General features: G+C 47.0%; 1 protein-coding gene and 1 pseudogene across 2 annotated transcripts in view; one reads left to right on the forward strand and one right to left on the reverse strand.

Annotated features, from left to right (window-relative positions):
- The window catches only part of bach2b (BTB and CNC homology 1, basic leucine zipper transcription factor 2b), a 402,051-nt gene that overhangs the window by 48,636 nt on the left and 336,713 nt on the right, over positions 1–16,702 (reverse strand). The window lies entirely within an intron of this gene.
- LOC140415717 (U2 spliceosomal RNA) lies at positions 10,302–10,423 on the forward strand (annotated as a pseudogene).

Genomic DNA, 16,702 nt, shown 5'->3' on the forward strand with positions numbered 1-16,702 from the left:
GATCTGATTGTGGCCACTTCCTGTCCCCCATAACCCCTCAATTCACATGTTGATCCAACATCTGTCTAACCTAGCCTTGAATATATTCAATGACTCAGCCTCTACTGCTCTCTGCTGAAGAAAATTCCAAACTCTTTGAGGGAAGAAATTCCTCATCTCCATCTTAAATTGTCCCCCGAGTTCCAGGTTCCCCCTTGAGTGGAAACATCCTCTCAGCATCTACCCTGTCAAGCCTCATCATAATCTTGTGTTTCAATAAAGTCAATTGCCATTCTTTTAAACTCCAAGGCCCAACTTACTCATCCTTTTCTCCGAAATCAACCCTTCATCCCAGGAATCTCGTGAACTTACTCGGAACTACTTCCAATGCAAGTCTATCCTTTTTTAAGTAAAGTGACCAAAACTGTACACAGTAATCCAATACGGTCTCACTAATTCCCTGTGCAGTGGCAGCAAGATTTCGCTACTTTAATACTTCATCCCCTTTGCAATGAAGGCCCACATCCCATTTAACTTTACAATTACATGTTGTAGGCTACCTTCTGTGGTTCATACACAAGGACACCTAGATCTCTCTGTACTGCAGTATTCTGTAGTCTCTCTCAATTTAAATAGTGTTCTGCTGCTCTATTCTTGAAGTGGACACATTTTTTTCAGCATTGCAATCCATCTGCCAAATTTCTGCCCACCACTCCTGTAACCTTTATATAGACTTGCAAACACTTCATCCTCCTAATAACTTGCTTTCTTACCTATCTTTGTATCATCAGCTAATTTGGCTATAATACAGACTGTCCCCTCAGCCAAGACATTAATATAGCTCTTAAATAGTTGAGGTCCCAGCACTGAGTCCGTGGCACTCCAGTAATTACAGATTGCCAATCTGAAAATTATTCCGAGCACCTGCTTCCTGTGAGTTTTCCAATCCTCTATCCATGCTAATACACCACCCCAACACCATGCATTCTTATCTTGTGCAGTAATCTTTGTGGCACCATATCGAATGCCTTTTGGAAATCCAAATAAACTACAGGCGGAATTCTCCCAGCGGGCAGGCTGCAGGATTTCGGTGGGAGGTCCCAAAATTGTTTTTACACCGGAGTGAATTTCCCACGGTATCTTCAGCCGGTGCCCACCATGGCAGATCAGGAAACATGCTGGCGGCCAGCGTAAAACTGATTGGCATCCCGCTAATGGGATGCAGGCGAAGACCCGACCAGAATCTTAATCCGTCCCCATGCCCGATTCTCTGCAACGCCAGGGGGAAAACACACTGGTGCAGAACACGTCTGGAACAATGTGACATGTAGAAGGAGACTTGCCTAAAAAAAGGCTTCCTGCCGCTGCCTCTGGAGTTTGGGTTGGAGGCTACCAATGACCTTTAACCCTGAAACACCACAGCAGTGGGTGGGGGGAGCATCTATCAGGTAGATCTTCCAGCTCCAGTGTCATTGAGAAGGTCCGTCTTCTTTCTACAGGAGGTCCAGCTTCTTTTGCCAACGGTGGGACAGTGATCTTCGGCACCTTTTAAATGTGACACCCAGATATGATGGTGGGCTTTCACCCCCCCCCCCACCCCCCAAACACCCAATGGAATATGCTGCTTAAACCCCCAAATGCATAATTCATTTGGTTGGGATTGGAAAATATGGCATGGTTTCCAATTAGCCTCTGCAGTAGGAAGCATTCCCCCTCCCCAATGGAACTAAGTCCCAGATGGGAGAACTGGTTCAACTTCATCCACCCTATTTGTTATACACTCAAAGAACCGAATAGATTTCCTTTTACAAAACCATGCTTATTCTGTCTGATTGTATTAAGATTTTCTAAATGCCCTGCTACTACCTCCTTAATAGTGAATTCTAGTGTTTTCCCAGTGACAGATGTTAGACTAAACGGCCTATAATTTTCTGCTTTCAGTCTCCTTTTTTGAATAGTGGTGTTACTTTTGAGGTTTTCAGTCCGTGGGAATCATCCCAGAATCTGGGGAATTTTGGGAGATCACATCCAATGCATCCACTATCTCTGCAGCCACTTCCTTTAAGACCATAAGCATGCAGGCCATCAGGTCCAGGGAACTTATCAACCTTTCATGCCATTAGTTTTCCTAGTACCTTTTCTTGAGTAAATAAGCTACTCCCTCCTTTTGTCCCCTGCTTTTCTACTAATCTTGGAATACTTTTTCAGTCTTCTACCGTGAAGACAAGCACAAAATACATGTTTCAAATCTCCTTGTTTTCCATGATGAATTTCCCAGTCTGAAATAGACCCACACTGACTTTCTCTAGCTCTTTCCGATTTCCATACGTGTAAAGCTCTTATGTCTGCTTTTATATTATATGCTAGTTTTCTCTTGGACTCCAATTTCTCCCTTTTTTTAAGTCATCTTTGCCGGTTTCCAATTTATTCCCCCACTCTTCTGGCCTCATACTATTTGCAGCATTGTACATATCTTCCTTGGTTAGCCACGGATGGTAAATTGTTCTTGTAGATCATTTCCATTTCAATGGAATATATCTTTGTTGAGAGTTAAATATCTACCACAGCTTCTCTACTGTCCTACCTTTTACCCCATTTTCCCATTCACTTCAGCTAACTCAGTTTTCATAGCTTTGTAATTGCTACTATTTAAGTTTAAGACACTGAGTTCCAGATCCAAATTTCTCAGTTAGGATTTCACTTCAAGTTTATCATGTCATGATTACACTTACCTACAGGGTCCTATACTATGAGGTAATGAGTTCATCTTTTTCATTACACATTACCAAGTCTAAAACAGCATGTTCCTTTGACAACTGTGCAATTATGTGTAAATAAAGGTCAATGCGGTCACCATAACATGTGTTCTCAGTGTTGAAGAAGCTGATACCCATTTTCTGGCTCCTGATGTTATGATCCACATCAGGAACTTACCACACAGGGCAAAACTCTGAAGATGTTTAAATTTTTGTCTTTGGGAAAACAAACTAGCTTACTGCACCAATTTGTGGTAATATTTTCTCTATTAGATTTCACTTTCAAACCCTGTTCACCGCCACAACAAATAAGTAATTGCTAGTAGAAAGATTAACATGAGCAACAGTTGTTGGATAAGCAAACAATGGAGGAGCTAATATGTGTTGAAAACAAAGAACATTCAACAGCAACAGCTCAACCACAGAAATATTTATGCTGGAGACGTAATGAAACCAAAACTTTCATGTCAACTCATGCCCCTCTGCCCACCCAATGGCCCTTTATAGGCTCTATGCCAACTTAGTGGCCACTCATGTCCAGCCACCTACCATGCCCTTACACCTACCATGCTAACTCACCCAGTATTCACCATGGGCAGACATCAGGACCCATGGAGAGATGAGATAAAGCACATATCTATAAGATTAAGTATCTTGGTGGCACAGTGGTTAGCACTGTTGCTTTACAGTGCCAGGGTCCCAAGTTCGATTCCCGGCTTGGATCACTGTCTATGCGGAGTCTGTACATTCTCCCTGTGTCTGCGTGGTTTTCCTCCGGATGCTCTGGTATCCTCCCACAAGTCCCAAAAAAAGTCTGTAAGGTAATTTGGACATTCTGAATTCTCCCTCAGTGTACCCGAACAGCCGCCGGAATGTGGCGACTCGGGGCTTTTCACAGTAACTTCATTGCAGTGTTAATGTAAGCCTACTTGTGACAATAAAGATTATTATTACATTATATAAAGAAAACTCATTCATAAAAACTTATTCCTTCTACATAACTACATAAAGCTTTATAACAAAAAACATTTCATTCAACTACATAATTCCTTTTAAAAACAAATATTGGAATTCATAGTCCTTGAGTCTCTAACCTCTTGTAGAAATTATAGAATTTACAGTGCAGAAGGGGGCCATTCGGCCCATCGCGTCTGCACCAGCTCTTGGAAAGAGCACCTTACCCAAGCCCACACCTCCACCCTACCCCCATAACCCAGTAACCCCACCCAACACTAAGGGCAATTCTGGATACTAAGGGCAATTTATCATGGCCAATCCACCTAACCTGCACATCTTTGGACTGTGGGAGGAAACCGGAGCACCCGGAGGAAACCCACGCACACACGGGGAGGATGTGCAGACTCCGCACGGACAGTGACCCAAGCCGGAATCGAACCTGGGACCCTGGAGCTGTGAAGCAATTGTGCTAACCACTATGCTACCGTGCTGCCCTGTAGCTGTCAATCAAAAAGTGAAATGTCAGGCACCTTACTGTGTTAATGGATAGTTGTGAAATCAGTTATGCAGCAGCAATCCAGCAACAACCAGAATAAATCAACCAGCAACTCACCTGTATAGTGTTCAGCTGTGCAATGGTGAGAGGTGTTATCTGGAGCTTTGTGCTCCAAAATGGCACTTCTGGCCTCAGATTTGTGTTGCACCCGGATCAACACCAATTTGCCTATGCTACATACTTTCAGTCACTGTTCATTGTGCGTGCATGCTAATGTCCATCGCAATATGACACGTAGGTGGATCCTGCGTAGGTGGAAACTTACAAGATAATGAATGGCTTAGATAGGGTGGATGTAGGGAAGTTGTTTCCATTAGCAGGGGAGACTAGGACCCGGGGGCACAGCCTTAGAATAAAAGGGAGTCACTTTAGAACTGAGTTGAGGAGAAATTTCTTCAGCCAGAGAGTGGTGGGTCTGTGGAATTCATTGCCACAGAGGGCGGTGGAGGCCGGGACGTTGAGTGTCATTAAGACAGAAGTTGATAAATTCTTGATTTCTCGAGGAATTAAGGGCTATGGAGAGAGAGCGGGTAAATGGAGTTGAAATCAGCCATGATTGAATGGTGGAGTGGACTCGATGGGCCGAATGGCCTTACTTCCGCTCCTATGTCTTATGGTCTTCTGGTTGCCATTTATAAACATTTTTTTAGAGTACTCAATTAATTTGTTCCAATTAAGGGTCAATTTGGCGTAACCAATCCACCTAGCCTGCACATCTTTGGGTTGTGGGGGTGAAACCCACGCAAGCACGGGGAGAGTGTGAAAACTCCACATGGACAGTGACCCGGCGTTGGGATCGAACCTGGGACCTTGGTGCCGTGAGGCAGCAGTGCTAACCACCGCGCCACTGTGCTGCTCCCATTTTTGCCCCCTAATTGATACATATAATAGCCAAATAATATGTGTCACTTATCACAGTTTTGTACCAAATCTATATTCTTCAATTAGAAAGAATTTAGATCTATATGGCACTTTACTGTTGAAGTGCTCCAAAGTGCCTCACCTACGATGAATTACTGCGAAGTAAGTCACTATGGTTATGTAAGGGGGCAGCACGATTGTGCGAAGCAACAAGACCCGAGGCAGCTATGAGATGAATGACCAGTTAATCGGTTTTGGATGAGGAAAGGAAATTGGCCAGGGTATCAGGAAGACAACCTAATATTCTTTGATAAATGCCACTGATTCGGCATGCACCTGAACAAACAGATGTGTGTACTCGTCTTGTGTGCATGCGTATGTTTGGAGTAGATTATATAGTTTAATGTGGAGCTTCTGATTCAGGGAGCAGCAGCTAAGCCATGCCCTCAATTATAACATAAAATATCTTTGCCCCAATTATTACAGCTTCTGTGCCACCGTAGCTCCATCTTAGATTTTACATTGCAAATAAACCTGACATTATCCCACCAGCACGACAATCATGAGAAAGTGTTCAGCAAATCATTTTAATAGGAAGAACAATGAGCCAGAAGAGCGATGAATAGAATCATAGAATTTACAGTGCAGAAGGAGGCCATTCAGCCTTCAAGTCTGCACTGGCCCTTGGAAAGAGCTCCCTGCATAAGCCCATACCTCCCCCCTATCCCCACACCTCCACCCTATCCCCGTAACCCCACCTCACCTTTTTTGGACACTAAGGGCAATTTAGCAGAGCCAATCCACCTAACCTACACATCTTTGGACTATGGGAGGAAACCGGAGCACCCGGAGGAAACCCACACAAACAAGGGGAGAAGGTGCAAACTCCCACAAACAGAGACTCAAGCCAGGAATCAAACCTTGGACCCTAGAGCTGTGAAGCAACTGTGCTAACCACTGTACCACCGTGCTGCCTCTTCATAAGTACGCAATGTGAGCATGGGTTTTGATGCAGTTTGTCATTATATCGTGCAGTTATAAAATATTTTTTAAAATTAAGCATTGCCTGGATGAATTTTTTATTATGACAATGGTTCCTTACCAATTAACTGGAAACATTTTGGCCCTGAAGTTAAGTATGGGCTCCTAGCGAGGAACACATCTTCATTTAAAATTTCTCAGAGGCATGGAAGTATTTAAAAATAAACAGCTTAATGTGTTCATTGAAAAGCAGAGAGAGAAATTTCAGATGAACATGTTAAAGAAGTAGTATCCATAGAGTAATGTCTGCAGTATTTTAATGTTGTTGAAAACTGGCACAAAAATGAGCAGATATTCTTCTGAAAATCCAACCCAAGGTAAAGATTTGGCACTTTTCTTCACCAAGGGGCATGAGAAAAATTATAAGATACAAACATCTTAAAAAGAAGCGGTACAATTTAATAACCTAATAAAAAGTGATATTATTACTAGGGAGGAAATAAGGTTGTGAAAGTTGGTGACAGGTGTTTTATTAACGACACAAAATATCAAACCTTGGAGCTAAATTTATTATGTTGGAAGGAACAGTGTACACATATAAAATAGGAAAGCCTTGTACTCAGACCTCATTCACTGCCTCGGGACACCCAAAAGTGCTTTAGAGCCAATGAAGTATCTTTTGTTTTAATAAAGAGTTGCTACAGTTGTAATACAGGAAACACAGCAAGATCCCTCAGCCAGCAATGAGATAACCGGGTATTCTGTTTTAGTGATGTGGGTTGAGATTCAAATATTCACCAGGACTCCTCATTAAAATTGTGGGGGGGAATCTCTTGTGTCCACTGCGAGGGCAGCCAGGGCCTCGATTAAACATCTCATCTGAAAGACAGCACCTCCTGATGTGCAGCACTACCCCGGTACTTACGGTAGTGTCAGTCTAGATATGGTGAACCTACAACCTCTGACTCAGGTTAGAATGCTAACAATTGAGTCATGCTGGGAAAGTATTCCAGTTATGACTGCTAGATTTTATACATCTTTGGGTGCGATTTAATCACCGCATTGCGCATGACGCGGATCTGGTTAAATAGCGGGAACGGCCAAAACCGAGCTTTGCGCCGTAAGGAGATAAATTTGCTATCTAACCAGTCGCTCATGATGGCGAGTTCTGGATCACACCCAAATATGGTGAGCATATCATTAACCCTCATTTGCATTAATTGCCATCTCACTAGCGAGATTGAAGTCAAATGCAATGCCACCTGGGAACTAACTAACTCCCCAGCGAGAAATCACCAAACGTGAAGCTGGCGCAATGCCTGCTGAGGGGAACTGAGGATGTGAGTAGTAATTTCCTTTTTCTGCCTTGCAGTTCAAGGGCACTGGATCTGCTGCCAGAGTGTGTTGGGGGGAGGGGACCCCTCAGAGGGGTTTGTGCTTCGTCGGGATCTGAATCGTTATAGATCGGGGGTCACCCGTGGGCCAGGGGGGTGGGAAGGGGTGAGGAGCTTTGCATCTGTGAAGCCTTCAAGCCATCTATAAATATTGTGGATACCCATAACAAGGGAAAGTACAGCTGTTCCCTGTCTGTCCTACCAAACACTTCCAGGACACAGCTCTGCGTTTGGGTCTGTGCTGAAGGTCACTTTAACTCCCTTTGACTGTGAGCAGTCTCTAGCTGCACAGCTGAAGGCTATTGCTAATGAGGAATTGACCTTGTTAGTTGTGAGAGCATTTCCCAGCTGCACGTTGTGTTCACTGCTCGCTTGCTGTTGGTGGCTGCTAATGCCTGGATGTTCCTGTCGCTGAAAGTTTGTTTGGTGCTGCCTTTTCCGATTGCCTGCTGCTCCTTCCCCTTCCCCTGGTACTCACCTGTTGCTTTCGGTATCTTTTACCTTGAGTGCACTGGGGGAAGGATTTTGGCAGGCCTACTATCGGACTGAGGATGGAAGAGGGCTTGCTCAAGCAGACTGGATATTTTTAATGGCGTGTTTTGTGTGTTAACTGTGTATTCTGTTCTGGACCCGTGGGTCACCTGTTAATGCTCCCTGTGTTCCTGTGGCCCTGTCTTTGTCAGGATGATGATGGAATATCAGATGCCATTACTGCAGGAGAGGAGGGGCAGAAACCCGGCTCGGGTACGCAGCCCGGGGGTTGTGATGGAACATTTTCATGGACTACCGGTGACTTTTTAATGTTCAGTATCCATCTGCAACTCCCATTATGGGAGCCGAGTGGATCGCTGGTGTTCCTTTGTTTCCTTTTGCACTGTGTTTGGTCTATGTTTGTCTGGGGAGGAATTGTATGATGGATACTGCGGATTATCTTTTTGCCGGTTGCAGCCCCTCCTGCCTCGTGGTGGCAGCCCATGCAGCCAGATGCCAGAGAAGGCGGTAGCAGCGTCAACGCATGCTGGAGGCGGCACCCCATGTGCAGGGGGCCGCTGCCCACCTCAAAGATCCAGCCACCCATCAGACCGAGGAAGAACCCAGGGAAATGCCAGGGCCGGCCCTAGCTGTACAAGCGTGGTTAGTCTTTCAAGGAGATAACAGACCGCATGTGCAACAGGAGATGCCATCTCAACAAAGAGACAGTGTGACACCTGTGCCATGTACTCACATACTTGCCATCCCGTGGAGGAGGAGGACACTATTTCCCGGTGGCTGTGAAGGTCACTGCAGCCCTGAGTTTCTCAGAAACTGGTTCATTCCAGGGCTCCAGTGGGGACTTGTGCGGCATTTCCGAAGCTACAGCCCACAAGTGCGTCCGAAAGATTATGAATGCCCACATCGGACATCAGATCTGATCAACGCTTAGCTGGATCAGGCCCACCAAGGTGCCCAGGCTGCAGGACCGTCTGCCATCGCCTGAATGCCCCAGGTCCAGGAGGTAATAGATTTTGCCATGCTGGGGACATCAGGGAATGCCCTTCATTAACAGAAAGGGGTTCCACTCCCTGAATGTTCGACTCGTGTGTGACTACTGCCTCTAGATCATGCACGTTTGTGTATGATTCCGAGGGGGCGTGCATGACCACTACATCCTGGGGCACTTGGAAATCACCGATGTCTGCGAGGGCCACCCAGGACGACGGGTTGGTTCTTGGGAGATAAGGGGTACCCTCTGAGGTTCTGGCTGATGACGCCAGAGAGGAGGCTGAAGGTCGAGGCTGAGACCTGATACAATGAGGCCCATGTTGCTATCCGTGCTGTCATTGAGTGGTGCACTGGACTTCTCTTGCAGTGCCGACATTGTTTGCACTGGAGTACTGACTTTGGGCAACAGTAGAGTGATTATGTGGGGGTTTTGTGACTGAGGGAGTTCGGTGAGGAGGGAGTTCGGTGCTCCTTTTATTTCCTACCTGCCCTCAAAGGCAGGGCCATCGGTGCCACCAACAGCAGCTTTCAGGTGTGACCTCACAGTTCATAAAGTGACGTGGGTCCAACGGATGCTACTGATTGGTGAGCAAGTCCTGGTGGGTATTTTTCAAACTATATTAAATTTTAAGCCATTGTTGTAGCAAGGGTAGGGACCTCGTTGATTTATTCTTTTTTAAATATAAAAGTCTTCTAAAGTTTTAAATTTAAAGGGTTTAGTCATTAGCAGGATAGCTCAATGCCGTGATATGCTCCTCCTGCGCTATGTGGGTAGCCGGGCACATTTCTAGTCCCTGTGACCAGCATGTGTGCAGGACGTGTGTCCAGCTGCAGCTCCTGGAAGCTCAGGTTTCAGAGCTGGAACGGCGGCTGGGGGCACTGTGGAGTATCCGAGAGTCTGAGAGCCTCGTGGCTAACACGTTTTGAGAGGTGATCACACCGCAGCTGAAGGGACTTGAGCAAGGAAGGCAATGGGTGACCACCAGGCAATCCAAGAGAAACAGGCAGGCAATTCAGGAGTCCCCTGGGGCCCCGCTCGCAAACTAGTATTTCATTTTGGAGGGTGATGAGGGCTCTGGTTCCCCACGGAGTGCAAACAGAGCCAAGTTTTTGGTACCACAAACAACCTGTCTATACAGGAGGCGGGAAGAGAGGAAGAGCAATAGTGCCAGGGTCTGGGATGTCACTGAACGGCTGCAGGGCATCCTGAATAGGGAGGGCGATAAGGCAGAGGTCATGGTACATGTTGATGCCAATGACATAAGTAGAAAGAGGGATGAGGTCTTGCATCAAGAATTTTGGTGAACTACGCAGTTGACTAAAAAGCAGAACCTCATCGCTTCTCGGCCTTTTGGCTAAGATCAAGTGTAGTATTTTTTGGAGCAGGCGAGGAGCTGGATTAGGGGTTCGCCCCTGACCCACACTCTGAGCCCTGGCTTGGTAACTCAGAAAAGGAAAAATTAAAAAAAAAAAGCAGAACCTCTTGGGCTGTGATCTCTGGATTACTCACAGTGCCATGTGCTAGCGAGTCCAGAAATAGGAGAATAACATGGATGACTGTGTGGCTTAAGAGTTGGTGCATTGAGGGTTTTAGATTCCTGGACCACTGGGACTGTTTATGGGGAAGATGGGACCTGTACAAACGCGAGGGTCTATATCTGAACCAATGTGGGTCTAATAACCTTGTCGGTTGGTTAGTCAGTACTGTGGGAGGAGTTTCAACTAATTTGGCAGGGGGAGGGGACACAGACTGTTTGCAGAATACAGTAAAGCAGAACACAATGGAGCTATACAGTGAATCTATCAAGTCAGAGTGTTTGAATATAATAAAAAAATCAATGTCCACTGTCGTAAACACCCATCTGGTTCACTAAGGTCCTTTAGGGAAGGAAATCTGTCATCCTTATCTGGTCTGGCCTACATGTGACTCCAGACCCATAGCAATGTGGTTGACCCTTACATGCCCTCAGGGAAGGGTAATAAATGTGCCAGCAACGCCTACATCCCATAACAAATGAATTTTAAAAACGTGTTTCACGGGAGTAAAGCAAGGCAGGATGACTTCTACTTTAATGTCAGGGGTATTACAGGTAAAACGGATGGATTAAGAGTGAGGATGAACTCATGGAATTGTGATATAGTAGCCATCACGGAGACGTGGTTGAGGGAGGGGCAGGATTGGCAGCTCAACATTCAAGGATATAGAACTTCAGGTGAGACAGAGGAGTTGGTAAAAGAGGAGGAGGCATTGCATTATTAGTTAAGGAGTCAGTTACTGCAATAGGAACAGATGATATCTTGGAGGAGGTATTAAATGAAGCTTTGTGTGTATAATGGGTACAACAGGTCAGCACATTTCTAGGTGTTTATTATATACTCCCAGATAGTCAGTGGGAAATTGAGGAGCAGTTATGTGCACAATTTTCAGAAGTGTGTAAAGATAATAATAGGGTAATTATATCAGGTGATTTCAACTTGCCCAAAATTAATTGGGACAATCATGTTAAGGGCTCAGATAGATAGGAATTCTTAAAATGTATACAGGAGAACCTTTTAGCTCAATATGCAGAGGTTCCAACAAGGGACGGTTCAGTGCTGGATCTAATTCTGGGGAATGAAGCTGGACCATTCACCATTCGTGACTCCTCAGGCAATGAAGCAGCCCATGTCCAAATGCAGCAAGACCTGGACAATATCCAGGCTTGGGCTGACAAGTGGCAAGTTACATTTGAGCCACACAAGTGCCAGACAATGACCATCTCCTACAAGAGAATATCTAACCATCACCCCATGACATTCAATGGCATTACCAACGCTGAATCCCTCACAATCAACATCCTGGGGGTTACCATTGATCAGAAACTGAACTGGACAAGCCACATTAATGGTGGTGACAAGGGCAGGTTAAAGACGAGGGGCGGGATTCTCCGACCCCCCGCTGGGTCGTAGAATCGGCGGGGGCTGGCGTGAATCCCGCCCCCGCCGGTTGCCGAATTCTCCGGCACCGGATATTCGAAGGGGGCGGGAATAGTGCCGGTCGGCGAGCCCCCCCCCGGCGATTCTCCGGCCCGCGATGGGCTGAAGTCCCGCTGCTGGAAAGCCAGTCCCGCCAGCAAGAATCAAACCACCTCTCTTACCGGCGGGACCAGGCGGCGCGGACGGGCTCCGGGGTCCTGGGGGGGACGCGAGGCGATCTGGCCCCGGGAGCTGCCCCCATGGTGGCCTGGCCCGCGTTCGGGTCCCACTGATCCGCGGGCGGGCCTGTGCCGTGGGGGCACTCTTTCCCCTCCGCCTCGGCCACAGCCTTCACCATGGCCGACGCGGAAGAGACACCCCCCCTGCGCTTGCGCGGGGATGACGTCAGCAGCCGCTGACGCTCGGCGCATGCGCAGACTTCTGCCGGCCGGCGAAGTCCTTTCGGCCCCGGCTGGCATGGCGCCAAAGGCCTTTCCCGCCGGCAGGCGGCGCGCCAACCACTCCGGTGCGGGCCGAGCCCCTCAAGGTGAGGGCTTAGCCCCTAAAGGTGCGGAGAAATCCACACCTTTGGAGAGGCCCGACACCGGAGTGGTTCACGCCACTCCATCCCGCCGGGACCCCCCCGCCCCGCCGGGTAGGGGAGAATCCTGGCCCTGGAATCCTATGGCGAGTAACTCACCTTCTGACCCCCCCAAAGCCTGTACACCATCTACAAGGCACATGAAAGGAGTATAATGGAATATTCTCCACTTGCCTGGATGAGTGCAGCTCCAAATACACTCAAGAAGCTCGACACCAACCAGGACAAAGCAGCCCACTTGATTGCGTCTCTTTCCACAAACATTCAAACCCTCCACCACCACCGACGAACAGTGGCAACCATGTGTACCATCTACAGGATGCACCGCATTAACTCTCCAAGGTTCCTTAGACAACACCTTCCAAACCCACAACCACTACCATCTAGAAGGACAAGAGCAGCAGATACCTGGGAACCCCACCACCTGGAGGTTCCCCTCAAGTCACACACCACTCTTGACTTGGAAATTTACCACCGCTCCTTCACTGTCGCTGGGGCAACATCTTGGAACTCCCTTTCTAACAGCACAGTGGGTGTACCTACACCTCAGGGACTGCAGCGGTTCAAGAAGGCAACTCACCACCACCTTCTGAGGGGCAACTAGGGATGGGCAATAAATGCTGGCCTAACCAGCGACGCCCACATCCCATAAATGAATTTTAAAAAATAACAGATGGTTGAGGTGATGGTGGGGAGCATTTTAGTGATAGCGACTACAGCATGGTATAGTTTAAGCTTGTTATGAAAAATTGAATAGAAAAGTTGCAAAAAAAGGTTTTAGATTGGGGAGAACGGATTTTAGTGAAATAAGGCCAAGGTAGACTAGGAAGAGTTACTTGTGGGAAAATCTACAGAAGAGCAGTGGGGTGTTCAAAAAGGACATGGGGTGGGTACAGGCCCAACATGTTCCCTCTAAGGTAATAGGAAGGAGTAATAAGCCCAGAGAACCATGGACGACCAGAGACATTCAGGATACGATGAGCAGGATTACAGAAGCTAATACAAGGGCAGCAAATCAGCAGAGGCATTTGTGTAGTACAGAAAGTGCAGGGTGGAGCTTAAGAAAGCAATTAGGAGAGCAAAGGGGGGATATGAGAAAGCTCTGGCTGGTAAAAGAAGTGGAAGTCCCAAGATATTCTATGAATATATCAATGGGAAGAGGATAACCAGGGAAAGATTGGCCCATTGGGGACATCTGTGGGTGGAGCCAGAGAACATTGGTAGGGTGTTGAATGAATACTTCACATCCGCACCAGGACATGAAGGGTTGTATTAGTGGATGCAAGGGGGTGCTGAAGATCGGACATGGGGAAGGTGCGACAAGTCAGCCACTGAGTTGTGGGTTGGAGTTTTCAGAGTTTCAGGGATGGCAGGCAGAACTGATGCCAGCAGCTCTGTGGAGGTCGTTGGTCTTCTTCCGATATTGGTCGCTGGTCCTCCTGGTCATGCTGTCCGCACTGACAACCGCTGGTATTGGTGACCCTGCTGCTGGTCCTCTTGACCCCCCTTGGCGGAACAGGATGTTCCGTCTTGTATCCACAGCATCCAGAAGTCTGGCATCGCCAAAGCGCGGGGCAGGTCTGTGTGCTGCCATGCTTGTGTGTTGACTTGGAGTGAGGTGAGGGAGCTTTTTAAAGCAGCTCCCCCTTGTTAGCGGTGAGACGCTGAGGCACAAGTCTGGCGTATCAGAGAGCGAGGTAGCCATAAATGGTGAGAAGCTTGTGGCGTCTCATTTCCGGCACTAAGTGCCATTAAATCCGGGCTGTGATCTCGCCAACGCGGACAACTGGGTCTGTACCCTCGCGCTCCAAGTTCATCTGCAGTGCAGCTGAGATATTCCAAACCCGAGCACCAAGTGGGAAACACAAACTTTGGGATTCTCGATCCTGTTCACAGAGAATAGTGTCTATCCCCGATTACGACTACATTCCTTTTCTCTCCCTCTCACTTGAATGACTCTCTGTACCACGGTGCTGTGGTCAGTTTGCTCATCCCCCCTACAGTTCCTGCTCTCATCCACACAGGGAGCAAGAATCTCGAACCTGTTGGATAAAGACAAGCCTGGGGCTCCTGCAACCCTACCTCCAGGATCCCTCTATTCACCTCACTCATAGTCACACCCTCCTGTCCCCGACCACTGGCTGGATTCTAGGTGTTTAATCTAAGGGGTGAGACTGTCTCCTGAAACACAGTGTCCAGGTATCTCTGCCCCTCTCTGATATGTCGTAGCACCTGAAGCTCAAGTCCAGCTCATCAACTCTGAGCCAAAGTTCCTCAAGCAACCAACACTTGCTACAGATGTGTTCACTAGGAACCACAATGGGGTCCAGCAGCTCCCACGTCATGCAGGAACAACACATTGCCCGGGCCCTGCATCGCTTTTTATTTAAATAGTTTTTAATTTATTTTTTAATTTGCAGCTGGTTTTTAACCTTTAAATCTTAAAATTATTTCTCCTTTTCACCTTTAATCTGAAAGCATAATCACATTGAATGGCGGAGCAGCCTTAATGGGTTGAATGGCTAACTCCTGTTCCCATTTTCTGTGTTCCTTTGGATCGTGGCCTTTTAATTTGGTTTCTCAATACTAAAAGAAAATCTGATTGGCAATGAGGATTTATGTTATAGGAATTAGAGTAATTCCATCCCTTGAACCTGTTCTGCTATTCCATAAGATCGTAATTGATGTCTACTGCAGCCCCATTTAACAAAGCTTGCCCCATACCCCTTGGTACCCTTACCCTCAATAAAAATCTGTTAATCAGTAGGCTTGAAAATTTCAACTTTCTTGCAATCATCACCTTTTGGGGGAGAGAGTTATATATTTCCACTACCCTTGCTGCCAATGGAGGGGCAAAGGAAATCAAGGATGCTTCAGAACACAGAATTTGAGCTTCAGAAGGCCAAAGAAGAGAAGCATATGGAGGATTGATGGGTTGTTTGCATGTCCTGGTGGTGTGCTGATAGGTCGAGTGACAGTTGGTATACCAAACCACCATGTATCAGAAATGGGACCATATGTGGACCCAGACCTACAGTGTGGCTTAAATCCCCAAAGATGCACAAAAAATTGACCTTTTTTTCCAGAGCCAATGGCACCCTGACAGTTCCTTCTGATGGTGCATGGGAGCCCCTTCCCCCAGACCTGGCACAGTAGGCCGCATTCCCTGGTTTCTGTTTTAGGAAGGAATCTAGTGCATTACTATTATGCACTGTGGCATCAGTTAATAATAATCTTTATTGTCACAAATAGGCTCACATTAACACTGCAATGCAGTTTGTGAAAAGCCCCCAGTCCCCACATTCCGGCGCCTGTTCGGGTACACAGAAGGAGAATTCAGAAAGTCCAATTCACCTAACAGCACGTCTTTCGGGACTTGTGGGAGGAAACCGGAGCACCCGGAGGAAACCCACGCAGACACGGGGAAAATGTGCAGACTCCACACAGACCTAAGCCAGGAATCGAACCAGGGACCCTGGAGCTGTGATGCAACAGTGCTGCCCACTGCGCCACCATGCTGCCTCTTAAATTATGTGACCTCCACCTGACCTACTATGTTTTGGTGGGCAGACACTCCTTAGGTCACCAGGCGATGTGGATCAGTGGATCGAAACCCAGCCTTGGATTTTTGTGACAAAGTAATTGGAGCACAATTTCTTAGGACAGGTAAAAGGCTGACAGACTGGATGGGGTAGATTACACGCAGGGGTACTGAAAAGAAAACAATCCCTGTCTGTTAAAAACAACTGAATGAATTCCTGTTAGTAAATGAGATTCCGAGGCTACTGAAATTAATTTCTTGTTCCCAACACATTGGCAGTAGATCCAAACAGTATAGGTAATAACACTGCTCTTGTCTATGCTCAGGAACATTGGTATTTCCTGCCCCAACAAGGAAACTGAAACTTCAACTGTATGTCAGGTCACTGAATAGCAGCAATGTGAAAGCACAGATTGCTTATAGTTGTCTGTGATTCAGAGACAGGGGTGATTTAAATGGCAAAAGCATACTTAAACCTGCACTTGGTCTGTTCTTAGAACCCTCATAGACTTTATGAGACCTAGAAGTAGGCCATCTTCTTTGTTTCACTGCCCGACCCCATCCACTTTTGCTCCTCTCCACAACAACAAAAGAATGGGGCGAAACGGCCCCTTTTTGATGAGACACCAATGAGTTGAT

This window comes from Scyliorhinus torazame, chromosome 4 (assembly GCF_047496885.1).
Source record: "Scyliorhinus torazame isolate Kashiwa2021f chromosome 4, sScyTor2.1, whole genome shotgun sequence".
NCBI lineage: Eukaryota > Metazoa > Chordata > Chondrichthyes > Carcharhiniformes > Scyliorhinidae > Scyliorhinus > Scyliorhinus torazame.